The 23983-nt window shown below is 44.5% G+C and overlaps 1 protein-coding gene across 1 annotated transcript in view; it reads right to left on the bottom strand.

Moving 5' to 3' along the window:
• LOC124788254 overlaps positions 1–23983 on the bottom strand; it is a 135159-nt gene that overhangs the window by 6788 nt on the left and 104388 nt on the right. The window lies entirely within an intron of this gene.

The raw sequence follows: 23983 nt of genomic DNA, 5'->3' as shown, positions 1-23983 counted from the left end.
CACTGTCAAATAGTCTGGATAAAGCTGTCAATCATACAAGGAGTGACCATTGTATTAGGATGTTTTTATAGACCACCAGCATCCGCAACAAACGTCGCAGGACGTTTCAGGGAAAGTCTTGAGTACATAGGAAATAAATATCCAAATTATCCATTAGTTATCGATGGAGACTTAAATCTGGCATCCATTGAAAATTACACGTTTATCACAGAGGGCAGAAGAAAGACTAGTGTGAAGTTATTCTAGAAGCGCTCTCAACATACAGCCTTGAGCAATTGGTTAGAAAACAAACTCGAGATGGGAACATAATAGATATCTTGTCTTGGCGACTAACAGATCTGATCCTTTTGAGAAAGTTAATCTAGAAGAAGGGACTAGCGACCATAATGTCGTTGTGGCTCCTATGTCAGTAGAAGTTGCAAAAAAAAAAAAAAAAAAAAACAGCGTAGAGTTTTCTTGTTTGGGAAAGCAAATAAAAGTGTCATTAATGAATATCTTCATAGTCAGCTCCAAGCATTCACCGCAGGACACATATAGAGCATCTTTGGTCGGAATTTAAAGGTATTGTCGACCATGTGCAAGAGAAATATGTGCCTAGAAAAAATATAGGGGAGGGAAAGGATTCACCTTGGTTCCATAAACAAATTAGGAAGTTGCTGAGAAAGCAGAGAATATTGCACAGTCGTTTTAAACGTAGTCACTGGCCCGCTGACAAACAAATTATGCGAAATGAAAGCAGCTGTCAGAAGGACAATGAAAAATTCTTTTAACAAATTTGAAAGCAATATTTTATCTACAGATTCTAAAAATAGCCCCAAAAAATTTCGTCGTAAGTAAAAACTATGAACGCTACAAATAATTCAATATCTTCTCTTGCTGACAGTACGGGTAATATAACGAATGATGATAGACAGAAGGCCGAAATTCTGAATCTGGCTTTCAAAAACTCGTTTATGGTAGAGGACTGCAGCACCATCCCCCCTTTCAATTATCGAACAAACGCAAGGCTGGCTGACATAGTGTTTATTGTATCTGGGATTGTAAAACAGTTAAGATCCTTAGACGCCAGGAAATCATCTGGACCAGACGGTATCCCCGTAAGATTTTATGTTGACTATGCTACAAATACAGTACCATTCTTATCCCTCATCTATCTGAGATCATTGGAACAGCGGAAACTTTAACGGGACTGGAAGAAGGCCCAGGTCATAGGAATCTATAAATAGGGTAGGAAATCGGATGCACATAATTACCGGCCAGTTTCACTGACATCGATTTGCTGTGGAATCATGGGACGTATTTTGTGTTCAGACATAATGACTTTTCTAGACTCTGGGAAGCTCATCTGTAGAAACCAGCGCGGTTTTAGGAAACAGCAGTCATGTGAGACACAGCTGGCCCTCTTTGTGCATGATATATAACAGGCTCTAGATACCGGCTCCCAGGTTGATTCCATAATCCTCGACTTTCGAAAGGCGTTCGACTCATTTCCGCACTGTCGCTTGCTCCAAAAAGTGTGCGCTTATGGTCTATCCGATGACATATGGCGTTAGATAGAAAGTTTTCTGACAGAGAGCAGTATGTCGTCCTGAATGGGGAGACTTCAATAGAAACAAGCGTAACACGAGGTGTGACCCAGGGCAGCGTAATAGGTCCTCTGCTTTTTACGATTACATAAACGATCTGGTTGATGGTATTGACAGTGGCATTAGACTGTTTGTTGATGATGCTCTAGTCTACAGGAAAGTAGTATCACACGAAAGCTGTGAACAAATCGGTGAGGATTTGCAGGAAATAAATGTATGATGTAATGACTGGCAGTTATCTCTCACTATTAACAAGTGTAACCTACTGCGTATAACAAAGCGAAAATCCCCATTAATGTACGAGTGCAAATTAAATGCCCAGTCTTTGGAAGCGGTAACATCCGTCAAGTATCTGAGTGTGACTATTCGAAATGATCTCAAATGGAACGATCAGATTACACAAGTAGCGGGTAAGGCGAATTCTTGATTGCGGTTTATTGGTAGAATCCTGAAGCGATGCAATCCTTCAACAAAGGAAATTACTTACAATACGTTAGTTCATCCAGTCTTAGAGTATTGTTTGTCTGTATGGGACCCTTACCAGTTGGTCTGATTCAAGAGATTGAGAAGGTCCAAAATGAGCGTCAAGATTCGTGACTGGTACATTTAGCCATCGAGAGAGCGTTACAAATCTCGTAGAAAGTTTGAAGTGGGACACACTTGCAATAGACGAAGCGCTAAGCGGAAGGGGCTGCTCACAAAATTCCAAAATCCGATCTTCGCCGAGGACGTCGAGCATATAGTACTACCACCAACTTTCAAATCACGCCATGATCACCATTCAAAGATAAGCGAAAGTAGAGCTCGTACTGAGGTCTTCAGACAGTCGTTTTCCCTCGCGCGACCCGCGAGTGGAACACAGGGGGGCGGATATGACCTTGGCGCGAATAGTACCCTTCGAGACACACCGCTTGGAGGCTAGCGAAGTTTATATGTAGATGTAGATGAGCCAAAGAAACTGGTACACCTGCCTAATATCGACTAGCCCCCCCCATCTCTCCCCCCCCCCTCCCCCGCACGCAGAAGTTTGGCAATACGACATGGCACGGATTAGACTAGTGTCCACAAATCCGTAAGAGTACAAGGGGGCAGAGACCTCTTCTGAAAAGGTCGTTGCAAGGCATCCCAGATTCGCGCAGAATGTCATTGTTTAGGGAGTCTGGTGGCCAGCGGAAGTGTTTAAACTCAAAAGAGTGTTCCTAGAACAATTCTGGATGTGTGGGGTGTCGCATTGTCCTGCTGGAATTGCCCAAGTGTATCGGAATGCACAATGGACATGAATGGATGCAGATGATCAGACAGGATGCTTACGTGCGTGTTACCTGTCAGAGTCGTACCAAGATGTATCAGGGATCTCATATCACTCCAACTGCACATTCCCCACACCATTACAGAGCCTCCACCAGCTAGAACAGTCCCCTGCTGACATGCAGGATCCATGGATTCATAAGGTTGTCTCCATACCCGTACACGCCCATCCGCTCGATAAAATTTGAAACGAGACTCGTGCGACCAGGCAACTTGTTTCCAGTCATGAACAGTCCAATGTCGTGCAGTCATCACGGGTACAAGAGTGGGCCTTCGGCTCCGAAAGCCCATATCGATGATGGTTCGTACGCTGACGCTTGTTGGTGGCCCAGAATTGAAATCTACGACAATTTGCGCAAGAGTTGCACTTCTGTCGCGTTGAACTGTTCTCTTCCGCCGTCGTTGGTCCCGTTCTTGCAGAATCTTTTTCCGTCCGCATAGATGTCGGAAATTTGATGTGTTAACGGATTCCTGATATTCACGGTGCACTCGTGAAATGATCGTACGAGAAAATCCCGACTTCATCGCTACCTCGAAGCTGCTGCGTCCTATTGCTCGGCCGGCGGCAGTGGCCGAGTGGTTCTAGGCGCTTCATTCGGGAACCGTGCGACTGCTACGGTCGCAGGTTCGAATCCTGCCTCGGGCATGGATGTGTATGACGTCCTTAGGTTAGTTAGGTTTAAGTAGTTCTACGTTCTACCAATCGTAGAGGGAGACCAAGAGATGAATACACTAAGCAGATTCAGAAGGATGTAGGTTGCAGCAAGTACTGGGACATGAAGAAGCTTGCACAGGATAGAGTAGCATGGAGAGCTGCATCAAACCAGTCTCAGGACTGAAGACCACAACAACAACAACATGTTCTAGGGGACTGATGACCTCAGATGTTAAGCCCCATAGTGCTCAGAGACATTTGAACCATTTGAAACCATCGCTCGTGCGTCGGCTGTAGCACCACGTTCAGCCTCACTTAAATTTAAATAACCAGCCATTGTAGCAGCAGTAACCGATCTAACAACTGCGCCTGGCACTTGTCTTATATAGACGTCGCCGACCGCAGCGCCGTATTGTGCCTGCTTTTATATCTCTGTGTTTGAATACGCATAGCTATACCAGTTTCTTTGGCGCTTTAGTGTATGTCTTACACCAAAGAAAGAGACAGTATTAGGAGCAACTTTCGAGTGACGAATTATATACCAAACGCTATAGTTTATCACTGAAGGAGTGATAAATAGCAAAAGAAGGAATGATACATAGAAAAAGGGCCATTGGAAGACGGAGAAACTCGTGGCTGAAAGAAATTTAAAGATGGCACAGAAGAGCCAAGTACTGAACAATTATAAATGAAGCGCGTTAAGAGTTAGGGTTCGATGTGGACGCCGTTGGGACACTGTAACAAATAACCACAGAGACTGCGAAAATTCATTGGCGGCTTGTACATCATAGGCGCTAATTGTTTCATAATACACAACGCTCGAACGTTCTTCTGAGCTACATCCTCTCAGGCTTACACACTGACGCAAACTCTCAATGGTTGCCGGTGTAGGGGGCGTCGATATAGCTGATGTGTTATTCAACCCAGAACAGGTTGTGATGATGGCGTGAGCTGGTTGGCAGGGAAAGCAGGTAACGTACGTGGAACCAGGTGGAAGTCCAGCGCAAAGTCATAGAGGAAGTACAGCCATTAGTTCATTTATTCATAATGTTGTCACGCTGCAGCCATCACACAGAGTCACAGGCTATCCCCAGATGGCGTAGAGGTAATTAGCTCAGCACACAACTTTGAGACGTAGTCACCACACAGCGTCGCTCCAATAAGCAGACGGCAGCAGAGTGGAGTAATGTTATCAGTGCTCTGGCGACTGGAGAGCCATGTGAAGCCCCAGGTAGGAAGCGAGTACGCGACAAAAATGCCCTCACAGAAGTCGGGCCCACTGGTTCGCACAGATGTGCGGCTCAGTGCAGGTAACACCCGAGAGTAAAAGTGAACCGGGGATATCAGCACAGGACGGAGCGACAGTGGTCTGTAGTAGCAGAGTGTGCCCACACGGAGCAGGTTGTGGCCTGGGAGCTAGTCACACCTAGGTGCGAATCACGGACCCCTGGCTATGTGCCCTGCAGCTGGCAGTAGCTAGCCAGCAGGTGGCCTAGCACCTGGAAGGCACCAGTTCACCACCCAGCAGCATCCGGATTTTGTCGCAGGCCATTGTTCCACAGATAGCTGAGACAGCATCTAGTAACAGCAGCCCAGTTGATCCACATTGGGTCGATGACTGTCGTTGATTACCTCTCTGAGTTGACTGCATCCTGTGACATACGGATGCATATGTGGTAACTACACTACTGGCCATTAAAATTGCTACACCACGAAGATGACGTGCTACAGACGCGAAATTTAACCGATAGGAAGAAGATGCTGTGACATGCAAATGATTAGCTTTTCAGAGCATTCACACAAGGTTGGCGCCGGTGGCGACACCTACAACGTGCTGACATGAGCACAGTTTCCAGCCGATTTCTCATATACAAACAGCAGTTGGTCGGCGTTGCCTGGTGAAACGTTGTTGTGATGCCTCGTGTAAGGAGGAGAAATGTGTACCATCACGTTTCCGACTTTGATTAAGGTCGGATTGTAGCCCATAACGATTGCGGTTTATCGTATCGCGACATTGCTGGTCGCATTGGTCGAGATCCAATGACTGTTAGCAGAATATGGAATCGGTGGGTTCAGGAGGGTAATACGGAACGCCTTGCTGGATCCCAAGGGCCTCGTATCACTAGCAGTCGAGATGACAGGCATCTTATCCGAATGGCTGTAACGGATCGTGCAGCCACGTCTCAATCCCTGAGTCGACAGATGGGGACGTTTGCAAGACAACAACTATCTGCACGAACAGTTCGACGACGTTTGAAGCAGCATGGACTCTCAGCTCGGAGACCATGGCTGCGGTTACTCTTGACGCTGCATCACAGACAGGAGCGCCTGCGATGGTGTACTCAACGACGAATCTGGGTGCACGAATGGCAAAACGTGATTTTTTCTGATGAATCCAGATTCTGGTTACAGTATCATGATGGTCGCATCCGTGTTTGGCAACATCGCGGTGAACGCACATTGGAAGCGTGTATTCGTCATCGCCGTACTGGCGTATCACCCGGCGTGATGGTATGGGGTGCCATTGGTTACACGTCTCGGTCACCTCTTGTTCGCACCGATGGCACTTTGAACAGCGGACGTTACATTTCAGATGTGTTACGCCCCGTGGCTCTACCCTTCATTCGATCCCTGCGAAACCCTGCATTTCAGCAGGATAATGTACGACCGCATGTTGCAGGACCTGTACGGGCCTTTCTGGATACAGAAAATGTTTGACTGCTGCCCTGGCGAGCACATTCTCCAGATCTGTCAACAATTGAAAACGTCTGGTCAATGGTGGCCGAGTAACTGGCTCGTCACAATACGCCAGTCACAACTCTTGACGAACTGTGGTATCGTGTTGAAGCTGCATGGGCAGCTGTACCTGAACACCCGATCCAAGCTCTGTTTGACTCAATGCCCAGGCGTATCAAGGCCATTATTACGGCCAGAGGTGGTTGTTCTGGGTACTGATTTCTCAGGATCTCTGCACGCAAATTGCGTGAAAATGTAATCACGTGTCAGTTCTAGTATAATATATTTGTCCAACGAATACCAGTTTATCATGTGCATTTCTTCTTGGTGTAGCAATTTTAATGGCCAGTAGTGTATTATATACATTGAAGGTGGAAGGAGGGGGAAGGAAAGGAAAGGAAAGGCATTATTGATGTCAGCTGCATCGGGACTTCATGCGGAATCAGCGGAAATGAGTGAAAATCTGTGCTGGACCGGACTCGAACTCAGGATCTTCTGCTTACTTGCAATTGTGTTAACCACTGCGCCATCTGTGTATAACTTCAGTCACAAATGAGTGGACTATCTGAATACACCTCCCGGATGACCTGCAATCCCACCGAGCACCAACTTGGGTGCTCGTCCATGTCCTCCATGCTCGCTACTTTAAGGTTCCCACAGGAGGTCGGACGTAATCCGCACTGAAGGTAATGGATTCGTGGCCCATCGAGGCAAATCAATTACATGAATGTGTGGTGTCTGTTCTTTTGGAGATGTTGTGTTCATATAGTATGTTGTAATTGTTCTAATGCCATGGCAAAGCCTGCTGTCATCTCAGCTCGGCCTCTCTGTGGCTTCTTCAGTCAGACCATGGTTGTAGCTTTCTACTGACTCAGCTACGGGTTCCAGACGCCAATTACGTGATGCAACGCCGTTTATATTATTACAATGCCACCCACAACAAAGCTTGACTTTTGAAATCATCTATTTTAAATTGTTCAATTCTACACCTTCGTTAAAGCGCATGAAGTGGGCAGCAGCAAAAAGAGCTAACCCTCAATTTGGTGAGGATTAGCCTGATCACGCCAACTGTGTTTATTTCGGGCACACAACGTGCTGGTACTAATGATAATGCGTGTTGCTAGGCTAGGAGCCCCACTTGCAGTGAGTCCAACCACCTGGTGCAAGTCATTTTGGTAGACGTCACTTCGGCAACTTGCTTGTTGATGAGGATGAAATGATGATGAAGACAACACAACACCCATTCACTAAGTGGAGAAAATCTATGACACGGCCATGAATCGAATCCAGGCCCTCCGCATGGCATTCCACCGCACTGACCACTCAGCTATTGGGGCAGATGTAAAATGTAAATGCCGTGTGGCTAGGGCCTCCCATCGGGTAGACCGTTCGCCTGGTGCAAGTCCTTCGAGATGACGGCACTTCGGCGACTTGCGCGTCGATGAGGATGAAATGATGATGATAAGGACAACACAACACCCAGTCCCTGAGCGAAGAAAATCTCCGACCCAGCCGGGAATCGAACCGGGGCCGTTAGGTATGTCATTCCGTCGCGCTGACCATTCAGCTACCAGGGATTGGGGCAGATACCACATGCTGATAGCAAGGTGGAGAGCGTTGCCTGCTATATACGAGGATAAGTCAATTATTATCCGAAGTTTAGTTAAATTTTTGTTTATTTTGGTAGTACTGTCGTTTTATGTTGATGACGCATCTTTTGTTTATTTGTTTTTATATCTTTGCAATTTTCAAGCTGCTGGGTTAGTTACGTTATCGGTGCCGTGCTGTTAATCATCGCAGCTCCGCTGTCTATTTGCACCAAAGAAGAGCAACGTACAGTGATCCGTTTTTTGCGGTCGGAAGGCGTATCAGGGGCCGAAATTCATCGAAGACTTTCGGTACTGTACGATTGTGACATTACAGCCTTTATCACTGCGATTTTTAACATGTAAAAGTTTTTTTTCTGTATTCTCGTCAGTATGTGCGAACTTTTAACATATACCAATGAATGTTGTAACCAGATATCTTTGCCGCGCTCCTGAAAAGCGCAGAATATCACGATAGCTATAAACTGTTATACGCTGCTATCGATCAGTAAAAAAAACGATGCACCTATGTTTCAAAATAACAATTGCCGATTTTTACTTCTGCAGGGTGCCGCGCCGCTCTCTAGCTGTTCTTCTGTGAATGTGTTGCGAGTCGGACGCAAAAGTATTGTGCTCCATACTGATATAATCATTTTATTGTAAATTTAAGAGTTTAAGTGATTAAAAATATATGTAGCCACAAACAAGCGAGTATGTGTATCATGAAAATTCGCTCCACCGCCACATTGGGTGGCCATGTTAATGTAAGTTTCCGTTTCATAATATAATACTTGAAGCCTTTAAGTTTATTTAATTTCAAAGAAAATCTCTCAACCTTATTTTCATTAATTATACTTGTGATAATCTTTTTTGTTTAAAAGATTTATGCAGCTTATGATCCAGCGTGTGTTCTGTCGGAACAGGAGGCTGTCGTGACGACATCGTTATAGTATTTATTCCAAGTTATTTCTGTTCCGTTTATATGTTCGTACAAATCCAATTAGTTGGTCCCTTAGGTTTCTTTCATGTAACTTCTGTCTGTTTTCTCCGCGCGATCTTCCTCCGAAAAAAAAATTTCTGTTCATTTTTTAGTAATTTTCGATATCGCGAATGAGAAAAGACAGCCGCCTCCTGCTCCGAACGGAACACCACGACTTTTCTAATGTCGGAGAGTACCGCACGAATTTTCCGCTAAAAGGTAATAGAATTTCTTAAAGCTGGATCAATTACACATGTTGCTGCTGTTCTCCGACAAATCTGGTGTGATTAATAGTAATTTATTCTGTCACCACAAAAAGAACCAATTTTTTTTACCAAAGCAACAAAGTTTTCAATTAAATTACTAAAAAAAAAATCATACCAGAGTATCAGGGGTCGAAATTCATCGAAGACTTTCGGTACTGTACGGGGGCAGTTTTTTGCCACAACGGAGTGTCTACGAATGGATTGAAAAATTCTGAAATGGTCGCACAAGTATTACTCTCGATGGAGGACCCGGACGACCGTTTAACGCCACAAATGAAGAAATCATTGAGCGTTCACGTGAAATGATTCTCTTAGACAGACGATTAACTATTGACGAAGTGGCACATCGTCTACAAATTAGCCACGGTTCTGCCTACGAAAACATCCACAACAGACTTTGGTTCCATAAAGTTTGTGTAATATGGGTCCCAAAACAACTCACACAGTTGCATAAACAAACGCGCTTGGACATCTGCAAAAAACATTTGGATCGCTGTGGTAACGGAGGGGACAACTTCTTGGACAGGATCATTACTGGTGACGAAACATGGATCCATCATTACGAGCCGGAGAGTAAACGGCAGCGTATGGAATGGAAACATCGAAATTCGCCGTGCAAGAAAAAGTTCAAGACCCAACCGTCCGCAGGAAAACTGATGCTTACGGTTTTCTGGGACGCACAACGTCCAGTACGGGAACATTATGGGGAAAGGGGCATAACAATAAACAGTGTACATTACAGTGAGACGTTTACTGCCAGGCTAAAGCCTGTAATTCGAATCAAACGCCGAGGATTGCTGTCAAAAGTTGTTATGTTGTTGCACGACAATGCCCGTCCGCATACTATTGCCCGCACTGCTGAAACGCTCCAGAAACGCAAATCTGAAGTACTGGATCATCCCCCATATAGCCTCAATCTTGCCCCTTTTGTCTATCACTTGTTTGGTCCGCTCAAACAGGCATTAAGGGGCCGTCGATTTGCCTCGGACAAAGCAATGAAAGAAGCGGTGCATTCTTGGCTCGCAGCTCAACCGAGAACCTTCAGGAAGCTTGTACAACGATGGACCAAGTGCGTTGAAACGCAAGGAGACTATGTAGAAGAATGATGTTCTTGTAAGTTTCCTCTTTGACTACAATAAAATTTTATAACTACTTTGCGGATAATAATTGACTTACCAAAAGAAAATGGCTCTGGACACTATGGGACTTAACTTCTGAGGTCATCAGTCCCCTAGAACTTAGAACTACTGAAACCTAACTAACCTAAGGGCATCACACACATCCATGCCCGAGGCAGGATACGAACCTGCGACCGTAGCGGTCGCGCGGCTCCAGACTGTAGCGCCTAGAACCGCTCGGCCACTCCGGCCGACAATTGACTTACCCTCGTATATTTGTATTATTCTATGTATGTTCAGACTAAGAATGATTCTGCCTCAGTCTGCAGTTAAATGACCTTCATTTTTACTTTAAGGCAATCAATTTCCAGGCTTCTGTCCTTCTCTTCAGATGTACCTGCGAACAAGTACGTGTTAAAATAAAACCGAAGATCATTTTATTGAAATCTGGGGCAAATTCAGTCTTAATCTCAATTTTTGATATGGCAGTGTCTCCATATATACAGTAGCGATGGAGATATATTTATGTTCTCATCTTTGAATTGAAACATACGCTAAACAAAAATATGCTCTTTTGGGTTAATACTTTCTTCCACCAACACCTTCGTATTATGGCAATGCGAGGGCCACAGTAAACTCACAAGTTGTGCCTCAGGAGAAGTTTTCCATTGTGCAGTGACAGGATCAGTCGATTGCGAGCCTTCAGTGGCAAACAACTGCTTGTGTGAGAGTTCGCATGGTCAGTCTTTAGTAAGGCTCCTTTGAAAGTGTTGTGTTAACAGTTATAACAAGAAACATATTAGCTGCTAACGAATCACCATGTGCATCAGGAGGGCGAGAGAAAATGAGTGTCCGTGAGGTGCAGAGATCAACCTTCTATGGGAAGTATATATTACGCTTCAAAAATGGATATTGTCGAGATTCAAGAAATGTTCAAAGAAACCATTAACTTGCGCCATGAATACCAAATGAGAAATGGGGGCTACAGTGATCTCAAAAGTTGGCACCATCAAGACCGAAGATGAACTCCTTCGGAGTTACAAGCCGTGCAGGTCGTTCATGGAGGTATCCACTCTTAAAGAGTGCATATAGAATCATGTTCGTGTAGCGGGCTGATGGAACTGATGGAATGTGATGGGATCCAACCGAATGCATAACAGTATGTCATGAGGCTTATCGTGAAAGTGGCTATCCTTTAAGGCGTAGCTGCAGATAGTGTGATAAAATGTTTTATAGCCAAGGAAAAAACAAATGTGTCCAGTGGCTCCAGGTGGCATGTACTGCAATGTCACACACTTTTCATCGGGGGGGGGGGGGGGGGGGGATTTGCTCACAAGGAGTATGATTGTCATACGCGGACCAGGAATCAAGCAAAAGCGAGTTATTTTGACCAGCTATTGGCCAAAAGCAGTACTTGTTCTCTTACGCCCACTTTCCCACCCTTGCATGCTGTGACGTAAATATTCCCTGCTGCCCTTGCAAGATCACACACAGGACAAATAATCGTACAGGTTAAAGCACCTCCAAGTTCTCGCAGCACAATTAATAACTGTCCAGCCAATTTAACTTCCAGATTAAGAGTCGCCATAATTGTACATGAATGCGTCAAGCCACTGATGTTAGCTGGTCTTGATACAGCTCTCTTGCCACCACTAATTTCTAGGTTTCCTATCATATGCATTTCCTCGTCAAATGCCGGTCGGTCGGAGCAAAAAACTAGTTCCTCACTGAAGGATGGAATAAGTTTGTGCAGTTCGCTGTGTTTCGTTAAGTTGACGCTTTGTTTGAGATTTCGTTATCTTACGTCTTCCAATTACGTAACACTGTTACAAGTTGTGCAACCATCAACTGCGTCCCTTGAAATTATTGTAATCTATGTCGGGCACAACTTGATGTGCATAACAGAGTAGGTCACTATCATGCACATCTTGTAGATCGTGTCGAGTATCCTCGAAACGCACAAACACCGATTTTTCTAACGAGCCCTCCACTCAGTATCCGTCGTTTGTCTTATGCACTACACGGTCATATTACTGCGGACTTATTCGAAATCTGTTCATAATTGTTTTTTTACTATGTTGTGGATGATATTCCAAGTACGTAATTGTGTTTAGTACCAGGTCCTTGGGCAACGACTATCCTTTACTACGTTTCACTGGAGACGGGATTTGTGGCTTCCTGTGCAACAATGATGGTGAGTTACATGGCGCGGAACTTTTGAAACTTTTGGTCACTGAAAACGAGGGGACTGGTTTTGGTTTTACCCGAAGAAGTGATCATGTTCTAGAATCTCGTAGAACTGTGTTGCGAAGCTTATCTTCTAAGAGAAGGAGAAATATGAACAGTGCCAGTAACGAATATGTTGATTCGGTTTGGTGGAAATAAGGCACGAACTGTAACCTGCTGTACTTGTCAAGAGGGATCTGATGCTATGGTAGTCAGGCTTGAGAAGTGTGGTACGAATAGTAAAAAGGCACGACCGAGTCAAGGGCTGAGTAGATGTTAAATAATTTTAAGTAAGGTTAGTCTGAACATGGTACTTTGATACAAAGTTCTCCATTCTGTTATTGTAACATTTCATTGTGTACGGTTGCATGTTGTTGTTGTGGTCTTCAGTCCTGAGACTGGTTTGATGCAGCTCTCCATGCTACTCTATCCTGTGCAAGCTTCTTCATCTCCCAGTACCTACTGCAGCCTACATCCTTCTGAATCTGTTTAGTATATTCATCTCTTGGTCTCCCTCTACGATTTTTACCCTCCACGCTGCCCTCCAATACTAAATTGGTGATCCCTTGATGCCTCAGAACATGTCCCACCAACCGATCCCTTCTTCTAGTCAAGTTGTGCCACAAACTTCTCTTCTCCCCAATCCTATTCAGTACCTCCTCATTAGTTATATGATCCACCCATCTAATCTTCAGCATTCTTCTGTAACACCACATTTCGAAAGCTTCTATTCTCTTCTTGTCCAAACTAGTTATCGTCCATGTTTCAGTTCCATACATGGCTACACTCCATACAAATACTTTCAGAAACGACTTCCTGACACATAAATCTATACTCGATGTTAACAAACTTCTCTTCTTCAGAAAAGTTTTCCTTGCCATTGCCAGTCCACATTTTATATCCTCTCTACTTCGACCACCATCAGTTATTTTGCTTCCCAAATGGCAAAACTCCTTTACTACTTTAAGTGTCTCATTTCCTAATCTACTTCCCTCAGCATCACCTGACTTAATTCGACTACATTCCATTATCCTCGTTTTGCTTTTGGTGATGTTCATCTTACACCCTCCTTTCATGACACTGTCAATTCCGTTCAACTGCTCTTCCAAGTCCTTTGCTGTCTCTGACAGAATTACAATGTCATCGGCGAACCTCAAAGTTTTTATTTCTTCTCCATGGATTTTAACACCTACTCCGAATTTTTCTTTTGTTTCCCTCATTGCTTACTCAATATACAGATTGAATAACATCGGGGAGAGGCTACAACCCCGTCTCACTCCCTTCCCAATCACTGCTTCCCTTTCATCCCCCTCGACTCTTATAACTGCCATCTGGTTTCTGTACAAATTGTAAATAGCGTTTCGCTCCCTGTATTTTACCCCTACCACCTTCAGAATTTGAAAGAGAGTATTCCAGTCAACATTGTCAAAAGCTTTCTCTAAATCTACAAATGCTAGAAACGTAGGTTTGCCTTTCCTTAATCTAGCTTCTAAGATAAGTCGTACGGTCAGTATTGCCTCACGTGTTCCAACATTTCTATGGAATCCAAACTGATCTTCCCCGAGGTCGGCTTCTACCAGTTTTTCCAATCGTCTGTGAAGAATTCGCGTTAGTATTTTGCAACCGTGACTTATTAAACTGATAGTTCGCTAATTTTCACATCTGTCAGCACCTGCTTTCCTTGGGATTGGAATTACTATATTCTTCTTGAAGTCTGAGGGTATTTCGCCTGTCCTATACATCTTGCTCACCAGATGGTAGAGTTTTGTCAGGACTGGCTCTCCCTAGGTCGTCAGTAGTTCTAATGGAATGTTGTCGACTCCCGGGGCCTTCTTTCCACTCAGGTCTTTCAGTGCTCTGTCAAGCTCTTCACGCAGTATCGTATGTCCCATTTCATCTTCATCTACATCCTCCTCCATTTCCATAATATTGTCCTCAAGAACATCGCACCTGTATAGACCCTCTATATACTCCTTCCGCCTTTCTGTTTTCCCTTCTTTGCTTAGAACTGGGTTTCCATCTGAGCTCTTGATATTCATACAAGTGGTTCTCTTTTCTCCAAAGGTCTCTTTAATTTTCCTATAGGCAGTATCTATCTTACTCCTAGTGAGATAAGCATCTAAATCCTTACATTTGTCCTCTAGCCATCCCTGCTTAGCCATTCTGCACTTCCTGTCGATCTCATTTTTGAGACGTTTGTATTCCTTTATGCCTGCTTCATTTACTGCATTTTTATATTTTCTCCTTTCATCAATTAAATTCAACATTTCTTCTGTTACCCAAGGACTTCTACTAGCCCTTATCTTTTTACCTACTAGATCCTCTGCTGCCTTTACTACTTCATCTCTCAAAGCTTCCCATTCTTCTTCTACTGTATATCTTTTCCCCATTCCTGTCAATTGTTCCCTTATGCTCTCCCTGAAACTTTGTACAACCTCTGGTTTAGTCAGTTTATTCAGGTCCCAACTCCTTAAATTTCTACCTTTTTGCAGTTTCTTCAGTTTTAATCTACAGTTCATAACCAATAGATTGTGGTCAGAATCCACATCTGCCCCAGGAAATGTCTTACAATTTAAAACCTGGTTCCTAAATCTCTGTCTTACCATAACATAAACTATCTGAAACCTGTCAGTATCTCCAGGCTTCTTCCATGTATACAACCTTCTTTTATGATTCTTGAACCAAGTGTTAGCTATGATTAAGTTGTGCTCTGTGCAAAATTCTATCAGGCGGCTTCCTCTTTCATTTCTTAGCCCCAATCCATATTCATCTACTACGTTTCCTTCTCTCCCTTTTCCTACTACCGAATTCCAGTCACCCATGACTATTAAATTTTCGTCTCCCTTCACTATCTTAATAATTTCTTCCATTTCATCATACATTTCTTCAATTTCTTCGTCATCTGCAGTGCTAGTTGGCATATAAACTTGTACTACTGTAATAGGGATGGGCTTCGTGTCTATCTTGGCCACAATAATGCGTTCACTATGCTGTTTGTAGTAGCTTACCCGCACTCCTATTTTTTTTATTCATTATTAAACCTACTCCTGCATTACCCCTATTTGATTTTGTAATTATAACCCTGTATTCGCCTGACCAAAAGTCTTGTTCCTCCTAGCAGCAAACTTCACTAATTCCCACTATATCTAACTTTAACCTATCCATTTCCCTTTTTAAATTTTCTAACCTACCTGCTCGATTAAGGGATTTGACATTCCACGCTCCGATCCGTAGAACGCCAGTTTTCTTTCTCCTGATAATGACGTCCTCCTGAGTAGTCCCCCCCCCCCCCCCCCCCCCCGGAGATCCGAATGGGGGACTATTTTACCTCCGGAATATTTTACCCAAGAGGACGCCATCATCATTTAACCATACAGTAAAGCTGCATGTCCTCGGGAAAAATTACGGCTTTAGTTTTCCCTTGCTTTCAGCCGTTCACAGTACCAGCACAGCAAGGCCGTTTTGGTTAGTGTTACAAGGCCGAATCACTCAATCATCCACACTGTTGCCCCTGCGACTACTGAAAAGGCTGCTGCCCCTCTTCAGGAACCACACGTTTGTCTGGCCTCTCAACAGATACCCCTCCGTTGTGGTTGCACCTACGGTACGGCTATCTGTATCGCTGAGTGCACGCAAGCCTCCCCACCAACGGCAAAATCCATGGTTCTTGGGGGGAGGGGAGGGAGGGTTGTATAGTACAGTGGAATTTTTCTCGTTTGAGGACTGTCTGTATTGGCACAGTGTAGTAATTACCGCTAATAGTGGAGAACTCTCGGGTTAATATGTTGGTAACTGTTCTTGGTAAACTGAATTTTATAAATTTAATTTCCTTTTGCTAACTAACTGTAAATGATCGCGTGAGAACTTAAGCCGATAATTTTCTGCGTGAGTTTTGATTAAATTATTTCTTATTAAGTACTCTCGTAAATGCTTTTGGTAGAACGATTTAGCATGTGGAAATTTAACGGCAAGTGTCATCTGGAATTTTTAGTTTATACATTACTGTGAAAGAACTGTCTTCTGCTACTGTCTGAGCTGTTATTAATTTCAACTTAAGGAAATTTTTAATTTCAACTTGTTCAATGGAGGTTGTTTTAAAAAGTTGTTTTAATATTGTTGTTTAAATTTTTTGGAGTATTGCCTTGGCATAAGCTCTTGTAAGTGAATGTTAGAGTAAAAAGCAAAAGCATTCCAGTGTAAGATGGAACTGACTAACTAATGATTGCTGGATCTTAAATAAAGGAAGAGACTAACACTTGCCGTTAGCAAAATAAATGAAATGGTAGGGCACGGTATTGACTGTTCAGCCAATGTATAAAAAACGTTGTTGGGCTACCGAAAATTAATAAACACTTGTAAGACGGAGTGTTCGGCTTTCAATGTGCAACCAGCCCCCTCCACTTCTCCTCTAAGTCGTGGATGAGTTATACAACCAGTCTGTTATTACAAAGTATTCGAAAGACGAAATGAAAAATTTTATTTGGACGAGTTATACAACCAGTCTGTTATTACAAATGGGAGGATAGCGCATGATTGGAGGAAGAACTGGCCGGAATCTCACATACGAACATACTTTCCATGAGTACCTTAAACATAGGATAAATAAATGCGCACATCAGTAAACTCTCGTTCCGCAGCTGCTCACGCTAACCACGGGACCTCGGCGCTCCTGAGCTCACACTATCCTTGATGTTGCCTATCTTGTGCGTGGACTACTCAGTTTGTATATTTTGCTTATTTTTTTCATAGTTCCTCACAACTTCTTCCTGTTTTCTGGATTGATCTGTGTTCAGTTTTTCAAGGCCTATCCACTGTGCCAACTTATAACTAAATCTGAGGGGCGTGCGATGGGGAGATTCCCTTGTTAGAACTAATTAACCTAACTAAGGACATCACACACAGCCATGCCCGAGGCAGGACTCGAACCTGCGACCGTAGCGGTCGCGCGGTTCCAGACTGAAGCGCCTAGAACCTCATGGCCACCGCGACGCACCAGATATGACAGTAGGAACAAGAATTAGGTTAGATGTAGGATAAGATAATCCACTAGGATAGAACCGCAGCGATCCCACATATTGGGCCATGCCGGTGCCAGGGGCATACCCACTGGGATTAGATCGGGGAAGGGGGGGGGGGGCACACCTGAACGCTGCAAGTAGTGTAGATTAGTTTAAGTACAGATAAAGTAGCATAGGAATTAAAATAGCAATAGTGAAGTAATATCAAGTAACACAGTAATAAAAGAAACATGTAGTATAAGACACTAAAACTCAGTAATGCCCATAGTGGAAATAGTAGTAGCACTAACACACCTGTAGTTATAACAAGAAAAGCTGCAGTATTTGCAATACAAATATAAATTTAGGACCCAGCAATGTATTTAGGTAGGATGTTGTTGTTGTGGTCTTCAGTCCTGAGACTGGTTTGATGCAGCTCTCCATGCTACTCTATCCTGTGCAAGCTTCTTCATCTCCCAGTACCTACTGCAACCTACATCCTTCTGAATCTGCTTAGTGTATTGATCTCTTGATCTCCCTCTGCGATTTTTACCCTCCACGCTGCCCTCCTTGATGCCTCAGAACATGTCCTACCAACCGATCCCTTCTTCTAGTCAAATAGTGCCACAAAATCCTCTTCATCGTTAATTATCTGATCTACTCATCTAATATTCAGCATTCTTCTGTAGCACCACATTCCCAAAGCTTCTATTCTCTACTTGTCTAAACTATTTATCTTCCATGTTTCACATTCATACATGGGTACACTCGATACAAATACTTTTAGAAAAGACTTGCTGACACTTACATCTATACTCGATGTTAATAATTTCTCTTCTTCAGGAACGCTTCCTTGCCATTGCCAGTCTACATTTTATATCCTCTCTACTTCGACCATCATCAGTTATTTCGCTCCCTAAATAGGAAAACTCATTTAGTACTTTAAGTGTCTCATTTTCTGTTGTAATTCCCTCAGCATCACCTGATTTAATTTGACTACATTTCATTATTCTTGTTTTGCTTTTGTTGATGTTCGTATTATATCCTCCTTTCAAGACACTGTCCATTCCGTTCAACTGCTCTTCCCAGTCCTTTCCTTCCTCTGACAGAATTACAATGTCATCGACAAATCTTAAAGTGTTTATTTCTTATCCATGGATTTTAACACCTACTCCAAATTTTTCTTTTGCTTCCTTTCCTGCTTGCTCAATATACAGATTGAATAACATCGGGGACTCTTATAACTGCCATCCGGTTTCTGTACAAATTGTAAATAGCCTTTCGCTCTCTGTATTTTACCCCTGCCACCTTCAGAATTCGAAAGAGAGTATTCCAGTCAACATTGTGAAGAGCTTTCTCTAAGTCTTCGAATACTAGAAACGTAGGTTTGCCCTTTCTTAATTTGTCTTCTGAGATAAGTCGTAGGGTCAGTACTGCCTCGCGTGTTCCAATATTTCTACGGAATCCAAACTGATCTTCCACAAGATCGGCTTCTACCAGTTTTTCCATTCGCCTGTAAGGAATTCGTATCAGTATTTTGCAGCCGTGATTTATTACACTGATAGTTCGGTAATTTTCACACCTGTCAACGTCTGCTTTCTTTGGGATTGGAATTATTGTATTCTTCTTGAAGTCTGAGGGTATTTCACCTGTCTCATACATCTTGCTCACCAGACGCTAGAGTTTTGTCAGGGGTGGCTCTCCGAAGGCTATCAGTAGTTGTCACGGAATGTTGTCTACTCCCGGGGCCTTGTTTCGCATCAGGTCTGTCAGTGCTCTGTCAAACTCGTCACGCAGTATCATATCTCCCATTTCCTCTTCATCTAACTCGTCTTCCATTTCCAGAATATTGGCCTCCACTACATCGCCCTTGTATAGACCGTCTATATACTCCTTCCACCTTTCTGGTTTCCCTTCTTTGCCTAGAACTGGTTTCGAATCTGAGTTCTTGATATTCGTAGAAGTGGTTCTCTTTTCTCCAAAGGTGTCTTCAATTTCCCTATAAGCAGTATCTAATTTACCCCTAGTGATATATGCTTCTAAATCCTTAGATTTGTCCTCTAGCCATCCCCGCTTAGCCATTTTGCACTTCCTGTCGATCTCATTTTTGAGACGTTTGTGTTCCCTTTCGCTTACTTCATTTACTGCATTTTTATATTTTCTCCTTTCATCCATTAAATTCCATCTCTCTTCTATTACCCAAGGACTTCTACTAGCCCTCGTCTTTTTACCTACTTGATCCTCTGCTGCCTTCACTATTTCATCTCTCAAAGCTACCCGTTCTACTTCTACTGAATTTCTTTCCCCAGTTCTTGTCAATCGTTCCCTAATACTCTCTTTGAAACACTCTACAACCTCTGGTTCTTTCAGTTTATCCAGGTCCCATCTCCTGAAAGTCCCACCTTTTTGCAGTTTTCTTAGTTTTAGTCTACAGTTCGTAACCAATAAATAGTGGTCAGAGTCCATATCTGCCCCTGGAAATGTGTTGCAATTTAAAACCTGGTTCCTAAATCTCTGACTTACTAATACCTTCCAGTGTATCCAGGCCTCTTCCAGGTATACAACCTTCTTTCACGATTCTTAAAGCAAGTGTTAGCTATGAAACTTCCTGAATGATTACAACTGTGTGCCGGACCAAGGCTCGAACTTGCCTTCCGCGGGCAAGTTATCTACCAACTGAGCTACCCAAGCACGAGTCATAACCCGTCCTCACAGCTTCAGTTCTGCCAGTACCTCGTCTCCTACCTTCCAAACTTCACAGAAGCTCTTCTGCAAACCTTGCAGAACTAGCACTCCTGGAAGAAAGGATATTGCGGAGACATAACTTAGCCACAGCCTAGGGGATGTTTCTAGAATGAGATTTTCACTCTGCAGCGGAGTGTACGTTGATATGAAACTTCCTGACAGATTAAAACTGTGTGCTGGATGGAGACTCAAACTCGGGACCCTTTCCTTTCGCGGGCAAGTGCTCTACCATCCTTTGCCCGCGAAAGGCAAAGGTCCCAGTTTTAATCTGTCAGGAAGTTTCATATCAGTGCACACTCCGCTGCAGAGTGAAAATCTCATTCTGGAAGTGTTAGCTATGATTAAGTTATGCTCTGTGCAAAATTCTACCAGGCGGCTTCCTCTTTCATTCCTTACCCTGATTCCATATCCACTTACTACTTTACCTTCTATCTAATTATTCTTTCATTCCTTACCCTCATTCCATATCCACTTAATACCTTTCCTTCTATCTAATTATTAGTATTATCCTCAGGAATTTTACTACGTTGTGCGTGTGGAAGTTGATCAAATATATCTGTCAATTAAAACTCAAAATCTTCATTTATAATCATAGTTCCTGATCCCGCTGACTGAGCCGTGGTAAAATTTGCTGTTTTGAAGAGCGCGCCGTAGGGCGTAGTGTGGAAGCAGTCGCCCGCCGTTTTCTGGCGGTGGCGCCGCTGTGGCAATCGCTGCTTTGGTGTCTCCCTATGGTGGAAAAGGGGAAAGGTAGCCTGCTCACGAGCATTTAAGGGGCGCTATGAGCTCGCTAGGGGGCTAGTCTGGGCTGTTGGTCAGTCGGAGTGAGGCTGGGTCAGTCTCACGTCACCAGTTGCTGGTCTGCCTCTCGTTTGCATTTGTGCGGCAGTTGGTGTCTGTCTGTCGTCGGAGTGCTAGTATGTCTGTAGTTTGGATCAAACTTTAAGGCCGTCAAATGAGAGTCTTGCCACTCCGCCAGTAACAGAACTCAGCTAGTGGTCGCCCGATCGGGGCTGAGTTCCTGCATCTGAGTCTGCGCGTCAGGCCGCCAGTCTGCTCGAGTTGCTTGGACAACGGTCATTGGCGGTTGGATCGATCGGTTAGTCGGTCGCGCACTGAGACACAAGATGACTTGTCCGTCTTGAGCGTCGGCACGTGTGTGGTCCCCACGTGAGTCCAGTGGGCCGCACCGTATAGAAAGGGGTTGTGGCTTCGCGGTCGACGAAAGAGTAACAGGAGTCAAACCACGACATCGGTCTGGCCGGAGGGAGCTGCGACGCCGTGAGACGGGAGATCGGCGCGCCTTCCTGCGTCCGTTGAAGCGGCTGGCAACGAACGGTTTGGGGGAGCGTTGGGGGTGCTGCGCCAGGTCTTCGCCAGAAATAGCAGTTTATGAGAAGTTAAGTGACTGGAGATATGTTGTTTCATGTAATTGTTAAATTCTACTTGTTTTCTTGGTGAGGTCACCAGCCACTTTGTTTTAGGGTCGTCCCACCATTCTTGTCCGTTTGCCCACCCGCGGGGAGGTGGTTATTTATGAATTGAGTGGTCCGTTTTTGCCTTGTGGAGTAGGGGCAGGTTAGAGCAATCTGCGGTTCGGGTTGTTCAGTAATCTCCCTATCAATGTGCCCTACGTTAATAGCTGCCTCTGCCATGTTTGGGTTCGATTCCCGGCGGGGTCAGGGATTTTCTCTGCCTCGTGATGACTGGGTGTTGTGTGATGTCCTTAGGTTAGTTAGGTTTAAGTAGTTCTAAGTTCTAGGGGACTGATGACCATAGCTGTTAAGTCCCATAGTGCTCAGAGCCATTTGAACCATTTTTTTTGCCATGTTTGTCGGATTCGGTGTTAACGAACTTATTGCTTAAGGTGTAAAGGCCGAATTCCTGAAATATGTTTTTTATCTTGCCTATCATCTTGAGAGGCGGTATATGTGTAATGTAGAGCACGTTTGTACATTTTATGTAAGACTGCATTTCATGGGTTTTTATTTAAATGGTCATAGTATATGAGGTTGCCATCCTTCCACCGTAAGCGTTTTCTTTTAAAAACAAGTTGCACTTTCGGTGACAAGAAATTTTTTTTAATGTGAGTGTTTTGTACCATTTCCATCCCTCCTACGGGGTGCATAGTTTCTGTGGTGGTGGTGGTGGGTAGTGTTTAACGTTCCGTCGACAACGAGGTCATTAGAGACGGAGCGCAAGCTCGGGATAGGGAAGGATTCGGAAGGAAATCGGCCGTGCCCTTTCAAAGGAACCATCCCGGAATTTGCCTGAAACGATTTAGGGAAATCACGGAAAACCTAAATCAGGGTGGCCGGAGACGGGATTGAACCGTCGTCCTCCCGAATGCGAGTCCAGTATGCTAACCACTGCGCCACCTCGCTCGGTCAGAGTTTCTGTGTTTGTGTGAGTTGTTAAAATTTTTACTTTAAAGTAATTTGGTGTGTTGCAGATTTGCACCAGTGTAGTCTTTCAGATGTTGTTGTGAGCGGTCGTGACTACGGCCGTGTTAAAAGGGAGCGGCAAGGTTCTCAGCCCGAAAGCTCATACTGGAAAAAAAAGCTATTTCTGCCTCTGAATAAATTGTAACTTCATATTTAGAGGGGGCTTTCTGATTATATTTTTTAATTTTTTTTTTAAAGGGAAAGGGTTTTTAGGGATAAAATTTCCATTTGTTGAATGAAATTTGTTTTCGTCAGTTACCCACTGGCAACTACTTCCACCCTCACATAGTGTGATTAAATGTGTTAATGTTCTTGATGAATCGCTAGTAAATAAAGTAAATTCTTTAAGAAAAGATTTTGAAAGTAAATCCACGGTTCACTGATGAAATAGAGAATAGAAATATTTCTGTCAGTGGGCTGGACAAGAATGTGGACTTGCAGAGTGGAAACTACGGTAAGTATGTCCTCCACCGCTTTCTGGCTGATCGCAGAAATACACTCCTGGAAATGGAAAAAAGAACACATTGACACCGGTGTGTCAGACCCACCATACTTGCTCCGGACACTGCGAGAGGGCTGTACAAGCAATGATCACACGCACGGCACAGCGGACACACCAGGAACCGCGGTGTTGGCCGTCGAATGGCGCTAGCTGCGCAGCATTTGTGCACCGCCGCCGTCAGTGTCAGCCAGTTTGCCGTGGCATACGGAGCTCCATCGCAGTCTTTAACACTGGTAGCATGCCGCGACAGCGTGGACGTGAACCGTATGTGCGGTTGACGGACTTTGAGCGAGGGCATACAGTGGGCATGCGGGAGGCCGGGTGGACGTACCGCCGAATTGCTCAACACGTGGGGCGCGAGGTCTCCACAGTACATAGATGTTGTCGCCAGTGGTCGGCGGAAGGTGCACGTGCCCGTCGACCTGGGACCGGACCGCAGCGACGCACGGATGCACGCCAAGACCGTAGGATCCTACGCAGTGCCGTAGGGGACCGCACCGCCACTTCCCAGCAAATTAGGGACACTGTTGCTCCTGGGGTATCGGCGAGGACCATTCGCAACCGTCTCCATGAAGCTGGGCTACGGTCCCGCACACCGTTAGGCCGTCTTCCGCTCACGCCCCAACATCGAGGGCCCGCCTCCAGTGGTGTCGCGACAGGCGTGAATGGAGGGACGAATGGAGACGTGTCGTCTTCAGCGATGAGAGTCGCTTCTTCCTTGGTGCCAATGATGGTCGTATACGTGTTTGGCGCCGTGCAGGTGAGCGCCACAATCAGGACTGCATACGACCGAGGGACACAGGGCCAACACCCGGCATCATGGTGTGGGGAGCGA

This window comes from Schistocerca piceifrons, chromosome 3 (genome assembly GCF_021461385.2).
Source record: "Schistocerca piceifrons isolate TAMUIC-IGC-003096 chromosome 3, iqSchPice1.1, whole genome shotgun sequence".
Taxonomy (NCBI): domain Eukaryota; kingdom Metazoa; phylum Arthropoda; class Insecta; order Orthoptera; family Acrididae; genus Schistocerca; species Schistocerca piceifrons.
Note: the sequence above shows the minus strand (reverse complement) of the source record. Positions and strands in the feature narration are given on the sequence as shown.